The sequence below is a fragment of the Mauremys reevesii genome, linkage group 13, assembly GCF_016161935.1.
Source record: "Mauremys reevesii isolate NIE-2019 linkage group 13, ASM1616193v1, whole genome shotgun sequence".
NCBI lineage: Eukaryota > Metazoa > Chordata > Testudines > Geoemydidae > Mauremys > Mauremys reevesii.
This window is the reverse complement of record NC_052635.1, coordinates 30,449,386-30,462,878: the sequence shown is the minus strand read 5'-3', so window position 1 is coordinate 30,462,878 and position 13,493 is coordinate 30,449,386.

Here is a 13,493-nt window from a genome sequence, read left to right as displayed (position 1 = left end):
GTAGTAGCTAGGATGTGGGACCCCATGTGCACAACCAGGAGCAGGGCCAGCAGCTGGGACCTTGCGTGTGCAGCCGGGAGCTGCGCCAGCAGCTGGGACACCCCAGCACAGGGCCAGTAGCTGTGATGCGGGACCCCACGTGCAGGGCCAGGAACGGGGCCGACAGCTGGGACCCCGCACGGAGCAGGCCAGTAGCTGAGATCCCACGTGCGCAGCCAGGACCCTGCATAAAACCTGGGGGTGCTGCAGCACCTCCCATATCCCTACTTCCCATGCCTATGATTGTACCCAATTGGTAGATTGAGATGGGCTGGAGAGAGTTAATAGGCCAATTAACTTATTAGCCCAATGGGTACATTTGACCAGTTCCCCCCGGGGTGTCACCTGGAATGGGGTATCACTGAGCCCTCTGACCCACCAGCCTGGGCTCCCTCTCACACACTGTGCTGCTGTGACAAGCTTTAGGAGGTGCAGGGCCCAATTCAAACAGTTTCGATGGGGCCCCAGCAGGGATGACTTAAAAACAACAACGACACGTAAAAAAAAATGTGAGGCTTGTACTCACGGGGTGGTGCTCCAAGTCTTTGGCGGCACTTCGGCGGCGGGTCCTTCACTCACTCCAGGTCTTCAGCGGCACTGAAGGACCCACCACCGAAGTCCCAGAGCAAGTGAAGGACCCGCCGCTGAAGACCCGGAGCTCCGCCAGGTGAGTAAAAATTAAAAAAGGTGCCTCTAGCCAGGGAAGGGATTCTCACTGGGTGCGGCGTCCTCTTAGGCACGGGGCCCGATTCGGGGGAATTGGTGGAATAGGCCTAAAGCCGGCCCTGGTGACAAGCTGCAAAGCCCTCCCACCAGCATTCATCCAAGTAGGGACACACCCAGCTGCAGTTGCACTTAGGTTCTCTAAATCACTAGCTTCCCAGCGTAGGACCCCAGAGCAGTACCATCCTGCCTGGTCAAATCTGGCCAGTATATGGGTTTAGTACCTGGTCTGCCTCTCCCTCAGTGTGAAGAGAGCAATGCACACTTGTGGTAACCAAGCAGAGATTTTTCCCTAAGTACTCCAGTCAAAGCTCACTGGTTTGGATTAACACATAAAATAAGTTTAACTACAAAAGATAGGTTTTAAGTGATAGCAAACAGATCAAAGCAGATTGCCTAGCAAATAAACAAAAACACAACCTAAGCTTAATATACTAGATAGGGTGAGAATCTGCTATTCAATCTAACTGATGGTACAGGCAGACTTGTAGATTCTTAAGGCACAAGCTACATTAGCTTTACAGCTTGGGTTTCTCAGATCTTCACACAAAGGCTAGAAATCCCTTTAGCCTGGGTCCAGCATTTCCCCCAGTTCAGTCTTTGTTCCTCAAGTGTTTCCAGGTGTCTTCTTGTGTGGGGAGTGAAGAACCACAGATGATGTCACTCCCAGCCTTATACAGCTTTAGCATAGGGCAGGAACACTTTGTTTCAAAACTTGGTTCCCAGACCGGTTTGTGGAAAAATACTGACGTCCCGAGATGGAGTCCAGAATCATGTGGCCTGGCCACATGTCCTTGTAATGTTATAGCAGCCATTGCTTACAGGCTGGCCAAAATGCCCACAGGAAGGTTAAGCTATTCCACAGGCCATTGTCTTTGCTATAGGGCTATCAGCCCCATCTGGCTTCTTCATTGTTGTATCTGAAAGGCTGGCTGTGGGTGGGCAGAGTAAGCCCATTTGAAATAAAGATACCTAGTCAATATTCATAACTTCAGATACAAAAACAATACATGCACACAAATATGTAATCATATTCAGCAAATCATAACTTTTTCAATGACACCTCACATGACTTATCTTGTACAAAATGCATCATAATTATGCCATAATCCTATCATAATAATATCACTATGAAGAATATGGGGTGCAGTGTCACAGTACAAAAGGCACAATAAGGATGCATGAGAGGGGGACTTGCAAACTCAGAAGTGAGAGATCTCCTTCCCTCACGGGCCAGATGCTCCATGGTACTGCTGATACGAGGCTGCACAGTCTGTAAAGGTGGTGGGGAAGACCATTGTTGTTAAACTGCACAAGGTGGTTTATCAGAAGGTGGTCTCCAAATGGTTTCTGGGCTAGAAATTAGGACAGAGCTAGTCTTCCCTGCCCCACAAGAGTGGATTATTTGGGAGGTGGAGTTATGCAAGTCGTTAAAGGGAGGACAAGAATATTGAACTTGGTGTGGAGAAGGGGAAGCCAGTAGAGGAAGATTAATATGATTGTGATTCTAAAGGATCCAGACTGATGTGTGGAGAAGGGGAAGCCAGTAGAGGAAGATTAATATGATTGTGATTCTAAAGGATCCATTTGGTGTGGACTGGGAGAGGCCAATGTTAAGATGCTGGAAAGGAAGAGGAGGGACTAGAAATTAAGATGCTGAAGGCCTGGACAAGTGTTTCAGGTGGCTGACTAGCTAGAAATGAATCAGATCACAGAGATAGTGTTGAGGAAGAAGTGGCAGGATTTGGATGTGTGGACAAGGGAGAGGAAGGAGTCCGAGATGATACTAAGAACACAGGCCTCACTGAATGACACAGAAGATGGCTGTGTGTACAACAGTAACAGATAATGGGGATGCATGGGGAGAGCTTGGGAGGAAATACAAGTTTGATTTTTGGATACATCCAGGAGGAGATGCCAGAGACACAACCTGAGATATGGAACTGGATGAAGATGTGCATTTGTGAGGCATCAACATAGAGAAGATAGTTAAAGCCGTGTGAGCAGATGAGATCAGCTTAAGGAAAGGGTGTAAAGAGAGAAGAGGAGAGAACCAGCAGACGATTGTATTGTGCAAGCCAAAGCAGGACAGATGTCAAGAAAGAGGGTATGATCAACAGTATCTAGAGCAGCAGAGAGGATGGGCATGGGCATGGGGATGGGGGAAGGGGAAGGGGCCCTGACTTTGGCCAGGAAGAGGTAATTGATAGAGCTGGCCAAAAAATGTTTGGCAAATTGTCTGTCATTGAAAAGTTCACAAAATTTGAAATTTTGTGATCAGACCTAGTAATCAGAAACCTTGATGAGAGCAGTTTAACTGGAGTGGAGAAAGTAGAAGCCAGTTTTTGAGAGGACTGAGGATGGAATTGCTATTCAGCTTTAAAAAAAAATACAATCCTTTTTTGTATAAATATAGGCAGTTTGTATTCATTGTTTACCATACAGGCATCATGACTCATGTAACTTTTATAGTTCATGAGCTTTTGTTTATGATGATCTGCTTTGTGCTTACATTAAAAATATAGTTCAAAAATCCTGTTTTCATCTAAATATTCCTTTAGGCTTTATAATGAATAGTAGTGGAAGAAAGCAGACATATTGTTGTGGACATCAAAATAGTTTTGAAATAGAATGTTTAAAGAACAGGTTAGCTGAGGGAAATTGTGTTAGAGTCCTGAAAGGATTGTAAATTTCTCAAGATGGGGATGAATGCTGTCTGCATCTGACTTGTCATCACACCCTTCTCACTCATGCTTTCACATACTCATGTGGGGCATGCAGCACTGGTGGCTCCATTTCCAAAGCATTTTGTAGTACGAGAAATCTCTAGCTTCAGAGCCATTTTTATTTTCCCCACTTTGAGTTTTTCTCCCACCTTCACATGGCGTCTGTGTGAGGTATCATGGAATCAGGCTCATTTTTAGAAGCAAATGTGCCTTTCTAATCAAAATGCTAAACATAAATGCAGGAGCAAACAAATGCAGAGATATAAAAGATCTGCTAGGTAGTGTATAACAACAGCTTGCTTAATTAAACTACCAATCCACTGATAAAGCACATACAATGCAAAGCTATAGAACATTGCATTTTTCATGTAGATCAACACAAAGCATTTTGCATGGTTGATCTGTGACAAACTATCTTGATAATATCAACATCCTGCCTGGTCTCCTCTTGCTTATTTTCTTCTACTGGGCTTAAATACTGAGGATAATGGTTTGCAGGATTCGACTATAGTATTGGGACATCTAGTGGTTGAGATCATTCTTGCATGTAGTTACCTGATTTGAGTTCTTGCCGTGCCACCTGCAAGGAATCAGACAGGAAACTAATTAAAAGCTTGAACTAGTTCAGTCTTTGAGCCAGTGAGAATAAAGCCACAGATTCTAGACCCTATACACTGATGGGGTTTATCAATGTTGGACTGGGGGTTGGATTAGATGGGAGTTGGACTAGATGACCCCTGAGGTCCCTTCCAACCCTGATATTCTATGATTCTATGAACTGTTTGCAGTGAATTAGTAAGTTCATGAAGGATAGGTCCATCAATGGCAATTAGCCAAGATGGTCAGAGACGCAACCCCGTGCTCTGGGTGTCCCTAAGCCTCTGGGTGCAAGAAGCTGGGACTTGAGTACAGGGGATGGATCACTCGATAATTGCTCTGTTCTGTTCATTACCTCTGAAGCATCTGGCACTGGCCATTGTCAGAAGACAGGATACTGGGCTAAATGGACCATTGATTTGACCCAATATGGCCATATTTTATGTTCTTAGTAGAGGAAGTAGAAAATGTGGGAATCAAGTGGTTTTGTTGTTGTTTTGTTTTTCCATTTGTGCCAGGGATACAAATATTATATGTTTGAAAATGATATTCTCTCTCATCGTTAATGGCTTGCCACAAAATATTCCCTCCACAAGCTAAACTGAATCTTGGCTTGAGATTCTCTTTATCATCTTAGCAGGACCACTCTGCCTTAGAACTGTGCAAATGGAACACATTTTGTTTTGCAAATACTCACATGCAAAACCTGAGATTTTTTTAATTAACAAGATTTTGTTAATTTGATCTAGGACAAAGCAGTATAATTTCCATTAACATATGCAGTTTTGCTGGTGAAATCTTGCAAAGGTCAGTATAGTGAATTGTCCTGAATTAGCCCCAAGCAGAAATTGTACCATCTTTGTAGCAAAACAGATTTTTAATAGGGAAACAGCAGGTGACAAGAGTAGAAACAGTCTTTCATTCTCAGAAAAAACAGCAAGAATTATTCCAAGAAATCCTGACTAACACAGACAGGCTGCAGTCAAAGATCTGGAGCCAGATTCTGCTATCAGTTATAATGGTTTAATGGTGGTGGTCTTGTTTTCACAGCAGTTTTATCTTAATTCAGATATGGCTGGGTATTGGGTCTCAAATACAAGAGTTTAAAGACCAGAGATTAAACATTAAATAGTAAGGAATTTTCCTACTAAGTTTGTTCTGGAAAACTATAGAAATCCTATCCTAGAACCACAGGCTAAATTTCCAACAAGTTTCTCTGAAGAGGCGGCAATGGTAAGTGCTGAATCTGAGAAATAATCCCTAGCATGAATAGAGAAGACATGGAATATGGAGCTCACAGCTCTCACCACTGAGATTTATTTATCCTTTTATCACTCCTGTGCCATCTTCTGATTTATTCGCCAGTTCTTGCTCTTGAGAAGCCTTTTATCGGAACCGTTTGTGAGCTGTTAAACTACTAAATGAACATTGCAGTGAGAAATGGAGACATCCTGAATCACAACAAGCCAGGCCAGAGAATGGAAATTCCTCTAGGGCAGTGCTGCTTTAGAGCTTGTGCACTTTCACAGAAAGAAAGGATGCTTGTAAGAGTTGTTGGAAGGCTGGGGAGGGTGACTGGTCATTTTCAGTTCTACAGTTAATTTATTATATGCAAAAATCTGAGATTTCAGAGAGAATGCGAAGCAGGAGAAGTGTCCCCCCTACGATCCCCGTTTATAAATCCTGTCATCTTTTGCACACAGGTGGATGAAGGTTGAACATTTCATTTCTTCATTTTGAATTATACAGAACATATCCATAGCTCAAGGTGCCCGTCACCATATGCAGTTACTATAGTTATCACATACACTTCATCAATAATGATCATCCCTTCATCAATTCCATCCAAATCCTATCATCAAAAACAGCCAAGGGGGAAAATGCCTGAAAAGAATCCTCCCCATCTCCTGTAATTCCCCTCTCCCCTCCCCCCCCCACCCCACTCCTCCAGAAACAAAGGACACGAGATGGGATTTTCAGCATGCTCTAAAAATGAACAGATTCAGGCTATTCTGGATCGTGGGACGTATGAGTTCCAGAGTTCAGGGGCCCTCACAGAGAATGCCCTGCCAGCAGCTCCCTCTTATTTATGCTGAGGGGCTGCAGCCCAGTGACTCTGCAGTATTATGGTATAAGTCAAATAGGACCCAGATTCATCAAAGTTTAGTGGCCCCCTGAAAGTCGCATCAATCCAGCCAACACCTCAGATCTTTCTCTAAGTCCTTGAATTTCTTCCCCAGTAAAGTAACCCAGCCAGGCTGTACCCACCCCAAGAGGCTGTCAGGAGTGAAATACTTACTTAGCCATAAAACTAAACAGAAACATTATTACACCCAGGGAAAAGAACTGTAGAGGAAGATTGTATTTTTTTTTCCATAGCCACTTTTCTGATTGAAATTGCACATCAGAGGTGCCTGGACAACAGATGATTCTGTGAGCAAGACAAAGCCCATTTTCACAAGAAGTTCCAAACAGCCTAGATTTAGTGTACACAGTGTCTCAGAAGAGCTCGGAGTTACGTTAAGATTGTTATTGGAGATCCAGACTCGGGAGAAAAGAGATCAGTGTGCAGAACACTACTGGTACGTCTTAATAGATAAGAAGTATCTCTCCACATAACTCTTGCCATGCAACCTTAAAATAAGAAAGCATTTGGTTTTTAGTAAATAAAGTACACGGTTTGAGAAGTTACCTCTGGCTTCCTCTGCATCCTGTGCTTTGAAAAATTGTTTGTTGAAGGTTGCTGCCTCAGCAGCTTTGAAAAACACTTGTTTTTCAAATCTAATCATGGTTTAGATTTTCCCAAGCATTACACTGGATCATGTGCACATACTGACTGTCAACAACCATAAAAGTTATGGTATCACATTGGCTGCCAGTCAACTTTCTGTTACATTGAGGGGTTGTTTTGTTTTTTAAACACAGTGCTACTATTTACCGACTTGAACAGGATTAATCTCCTTTGATTCATGGATAAGGGTTCATTGAATTTCCTCAGAATCAATATTCTATCCTTTCTGTGAGCTGCTGTAGCGAAGAAGCGTGGCCGCCCTCAGAGATTGACAGTGAGGGGCAGCCAGCCGCCCCATGATGAGCAGAACCAGGAAGGCCATGCTCTCCATGCGGGAAGCAGAGGGATGGGACAGGAACAGGAAGTATAAAAGGCAGGCTCTGTAGCTTATTTGGGAGGCAGCTGCCAAAGGAGACGGATGTGTTCTCCCTGCTGTGGACGCAGAAGACTTCTGCTGTCCCAAGGAAGGCCCCAAGCTACTCATATGGCCAGACACATCAGATGCTGAGGAGCTGCTGAGACTGCCGCTGGCAGTATACCCTGGGAAGATGGAGGACAACTCTTGGAAGGTACACCCGAGGGGGAGTAAAGGAAGTGGCCCAGGGCAGCTGACCCCAGGCTGGCTGCAGCCCTGCCAGAGATTAGGTCAATGTGTTGCGTTCAGGATCCCCACTGACCCAGTGGCAGACCACACTGCCGCTGTTAGGACCCTGGGCTGGGACGTCGGGGAGTTGGGCAGGCATGCGTCCCCCCTGCCACCCCTCCCCTGGGGAGGCAATACTCCACCCTCCTTAGGTCGGGAGACCTGCGCTTGTTGGGGCGCTCACCCCTTTTCTGGAGCCCCCTAGATGGTGCTTGGTGCTCCGTCCTGCCCCAGAGCCTGGGCCCCTGAACTGTTCATTGGTCTACGCTGCCTGAGGGTTTAAGTCCTAGAGACAGCTAATTTCCCCTTATACAGACTGCCATTCCAAGTGCATGACAGCGAAGAGCCATGGCTGCCCTCAGAGATTGACAGTGAGGGGCGGCCATGCAAGCCTATACCCTCCCTTACCAACATTGCTCTCCGAGAGCTGACTTCTTTCTTATCCTGCCCAAGAAATCTATAGCATTTCCATTTCCTACCATTATATTATTTTTTACTATTTGGTTCACTTATAAACCCATACTCTTACATTTATTTCTGTCCTCATGTTGCCTTGTTTGATTAAATTATGCTCTTAGCTATGGTCTGTTAAGGCACCTTCAGGCACCTCCAAATTGAAATGATGGTTTTACTTCAGGCCAAGATGTATTTGGTACAGAAACTACTAAGTGAGTGACTTGCATTACTTGGACTGAGTGAGGCCCAAACATAAACTATTTATTGTTTATTATTTTGCTGCCCAGACCATGCTCTTAGATACGACCATTGTGACTCACAATGTTAACAATATCTCTTTAACTAAAGGTATAAAACCTCACAAAAACATAATGTACTCAGTCAACTATGCAATACTGTACTCTCCCATGGGGGAAATTTATTTCTAATCCCAACGGGTGATCAGTCTATACGCCCTGAAGCAAAATACCTGTATTCTTCACAGTTTTTATCTTAACTGGTATGACTGTAACATTATCTCTACAACTAACAGCTGCAATGTTACAAGCAGTCTCTACACAGACAGATGATAGGAGACAGAAGTGGAATTTAGACAGTTTCCTCCATGCTCTTTTTCTAAGAGCAATAATTGTCTGAACATATCATGTGCTTCCCTCTTGTAGACTTGGTGCCACTTACCTGCATGTGAGGTAATAGTTGAAGATATACCAATCTCCTAGAACTGGAAGGGACCTTGAAAGGTCATTGAGTCCAGCCCCTGCTTTCACTAGCAGGACCAATTTTTTGCCCTAGATCCCTAAGTGGCCCCTTTAAGGATTGAACTCACAACCCTGGACGCCAATGCTCAAACCACTGAGCTATCCCTCTCCCTAATAATAATAGGAGATATGTGCCCTCCCCATTTTTCTCTGCACAACCCCAACCTGCACTGTTGAATGATAGTCCAAATGTACCTAACCTGCCGTCTGCTGGACATCTAATTCATCGGTCCCAGAGGACACAAGGTAGCTGTATTGACTATCAGCCATTACATTAACTCCATTCCATTATTTAGTGATCTGTGAGATCAAACTACAGAATGAGAGAATTCAGGAAACTAAGAGATTGGAGACCACAGTAAGAAGAACATGCGGAAAGGACACATACGGGCATGTGTTTGAAGTGTTGTACTCAGGGAAGAGCACAGGAATCAAGAAATAAAATGCATGTAAGAGAAAACTATCAAATAATGGAATTTTGTCAGTATTTTTCTCATGGCTGTGAAAGTGAAACCCTTTCCACCCTTACCTATTCAAACATTGTTAGGGAGCAGGAGAGCACAGATTGCAATTACAATAAACAGCATATAGAGCCATCAATTGTCTGCTTTCAGTATCTGTATCATCTGTGTTTTGGTGGTGGTGTTTCAGACGAGCACCAACACATCAAGATTCTGTTTTTGGAAATACAGCTCTAACCAGTGGTGTGCTAGAAACGCAGTGGTATTTACAAGTGGTTGAAGCAACAACAGGATAAGACTTTGACCCCACTGGAACAGAATTTTTCCTATATGATCTAGGTAAAAATTTAAGCATGACAATCAGACTTCATTAGGGTGACCAGCTGTCCCGATTTTATACAGACAGTCTCAATTTTTGGGTCTCTTTCTTATATAGGCTCCTATTACCCCCACCCCCATTCCAATTTTTCACATTTGCTGTCTGGTCACCCTAGACTTCATTCTCATCTGCTTTTTACTGCCTGCCGCACTTATATCACCAAACACAGCAGTAACACACCTAAACTGAAACAGTTCCATGCAACAAGAGAAGCAAAAGAAAATGTCTCACATCAAAGTTGCAAAGGATTTGCTTCATTGGTCTCTGCCATGGGCAGTGGGTGAAGGAGCCGTTGGGAGAGGCCCCACCCCTCCCTTTCCACTCCCCTCCCCCACTGGAGCCCAGAAACCCCCCCCCCCAGCCCCAGCACCAGGCAGGCAGCAACAGAGCGCCCCCAACCCCAGTGCCGGCTGGGCAGCATGGCGTGGCCCCAGCCTCAGTGCCCCCAGCCCCGGGCCCTTATGAGCACCGGCCCCGGCCTGCCTGCCCCAGCCCAGCGGGAAGGGAACTAGAAGCAGGCAGAAGGGGGCATGGAGTGGAGCATGGGCAGGGCCATGCCAGGCTATTTGGGGAGGCACAGCCTTCCCATGCCTATGCTACCCACTGCCCATGGTCCATGCCCTTTCCTACACAAACAGTTCTTGGATACATGAAAATCCAACAAAGACAGCAGTCTCCAAGACATGGCAGTATAATCTGAGGCCTGGCACCATCCCTAGTTTTAGGTACAGAATTCTGCTCTAAACTGAGGGATAGCTCAGTGGTTTGAGTATTAGCCTGCTAAATCCAGGCTTGTGAGCTCAATCCTTGAAGAGGCCACTTAGGGATCTAGGGCAAAAATTGGTCCTGCTAGTGAAGGCAGGGGACTGGACTAAATGACCTTTCAAGGTCCCTTTCAGTTCTAGGAGATTGGTATATCTCCAATTATTATTTATTTATTATTTTTATACTCTCAGAAGACAGTATATTTCCTCAAATGCCTTTTGTTACTGAGAAAGGTCAGCGTACAGTTAATTAATGTTTAAGACACTTGAGCCATCTGCTGGAAATGACTTGGATCAGCAGTACCATTTGCAAACACTATGCATCCTCTTTACATTTGACAGCAAACTACCTTTGATTACAGGATTATCATTTAATTTCATCATTGTTATTGTTAAGTGCTGGGGAGAGGACTAACAAAAACAGGTTATGCTATCAGCAACAAGAGAGCAAACATCCATCCACATATGACACTACCTACAGGTGCCCGCCTCAACCCTCTTCTGAGGAGACCGCCACAAGGCATGAAAGGTCTGATATTATATACAGGTGATATCGGTACCTAGTTACTTGGAGCAGTAGACAAATACAAAGGTATTGTCAGGTACATGGGTATCCAATGCTGAATTGCTCTACTTGGATAAATATGCAGATATTATTTACACTGCAAGTAAATTATAGATTAGTATATTTCCAGATGTACTGCACTGCAGTTTAAGATCAAGATCCTTGTTGTTTTGTATGTCTTTTGACTGTTACAAATTACCAAAGCCAAAAGCACCTCAAACAGGTTTTGGAACTATCTAATCCAAGCTCAGATCCGTTTAATTTCTCTTATTCTGTTTAGTAGCATAGCAGAGTTTTGTCTTGTGAGACAAAGGTTGTGATATGTTGTCCTGCTGCTATTGTTAAACAACTTTTTTCCCTTGTCTCTGGAGGCATAAATTAGAGCAATCACAGGTCTGCTCTAACTTACACTGCCTGGAATGGCCTCCTAGGGGGCCTTGTGCCCTAAATTCCCTCTAAAGTGCGTGTCCGTGCAGCCACCCAGCAGTGTATCAAGTGCTGTGCACTTCAGGTGCCCATCCCACAATGCTGCGCTGCTCCTGCCCTCTGTCTTGGAGCCCCTGTCCAGCTGTTCCTGGGAGCCTCCTGGTTGCTGTTAAGGGTGGGGGGAGGAGGGGCGCTGATATCAGGGTGGCCCCCACCCACCTCTATACCCCATCTCCACAGAGCAGGGCGGGGGAACAGACAGGGCTCAGGAGTGGGATGTGGGACAGAGCTGGCTGGCAGCTGCTGCTGTGTCTGAACAAGCAAGGTTCAGATTGGTGAATGCCGATCTACTTAAAGGGGCAGCATGTATCTCTCACACACACAGTGTGTGTATATGTGTGTGTGTCTTTCTCTCTCTCACACACACACACACAAACACTATCTCACACACTCTCTTTTTCTGTCACACACACACACACACAGTCTTTCACACTCACCTCCCAACGCATACTTGTATTATTGTTGTTTTTACTTCTTGATGCTTCCTGCAATGCACATATAGTCTCTGAAATTTTATTCTTTTAAAGTGTTGTTATTTTAGTTTTTTTACTGGTCTATGCATTTCATAATTTTTATTTCTCTCTTAGGCTTAAATTTAATTATTTGAGTAGTGAGTTCTAAAATGCTTAACCTATCCTGGGTGGAATAATTATCCCTACAGTAACTTATTAAAATATATATCAAGATTATTTGTTTCTACTTGTGGTGCACATCTGCACATTACCTCAATACTGGTGCACATAACAAAATTCATTCCACACATGGATGGAAAAAATTAGAGGGAACATTGCTTCTGCCATCCCAGAATTGCCAGAATAGTGTGCTCTAGCCATGCTCCCAGACACATCTCCAACTCAGGATGGGAGAAGGAAATAACAGCTTTACACCACTAGGGGATTTCTCTGTAACAGGAATGTGCAGCTACCTCTTTTTTAAGTCCCTTTGTGCTGCTGGAGTGGCTCCAAGTAAATTTAGCTGAGGCTGAGGACCTGACTGCTCATCTGTTAAGGCTGTATTTTTGGGTAAGTTAGTATTGTTCGTCCAAATGATTTCAAATCTAAAATCTGAATTGATCTAGTTGAGTTAGTTAAGTTTGCAATTTAATATATTTTTTCTCAAATTCATAACTTATGAATGCTGAATAAACTTCCTTCCTTCCAAAATAATTCAGCTTTGGTCTGAGACCAAGCATCCAAACTTTGGTGAAAACCTGGCCCACATGAAGTCAATTGGAGTTCTGCAAATTGGAGTTTGTTGGATCATTCTAAGCGGGAATTGTCCTCAAATGTTTGTAAATCACCTAGCAAATAGTGGGCACTACCACAAATAATAAGAATTTACTAAGGATGATCATGCAGCCCAAAGGGTTCATGGTATTCATGCATCCCAGAAATCACGAGAGCCCATAGCTTATCCCGTTGCAATTCATTTTGATGCCACATGATAACACTTTGAGGCAGAGAACTGTTACATTGCTTTCCATCATGATGGCAGGTCATCTTAATGTGATGACTCTTACACTACATCACGGTGTCTTGTGTTATACATGTTTCAAAATGACACAATTACATTTTGACCCAATAGGTCAATACAATACATTTTGACATGCTCACTCAACACAGTGCAATGTCTGGAAGTAAAATGACAATGATTTGATGCAGTGCTCTCTGGATGCCAAATTGATGCAAAATGATGCCATATCAAGATGTATGACACAGAATCGCAGTGGTGTCATGCCATGATGCCATCTGGAGTTAGCATGAAGTCATTTCATAATGGGATGACAGTGGTTTGCAGTGATTTGTCAAAATTCCATGATGCAAGAACATTACTGCCTCTTCAACTGTATTTACATTAGGCCTTTTTGCCATAAATTTGCCATAGTGTCTACACCAGGCCTGCACAACATGCGGCCCGCTGAGGCTCACTGTGCGGCCCGCGGGGGGATTCTAAACCCCACGCACACAGGAAACACCGCGCTCGCTCACCATCACAGCCAAAGTCCCAGGGCTGGCATGGCGGCGGCACTTCCTGGGGCAGCTCCCAGTGGTGCACCTGCCCGCCAGCAGGAGCCAGCAGTGCGGGTGGTTGAGTCCTGCCCAATC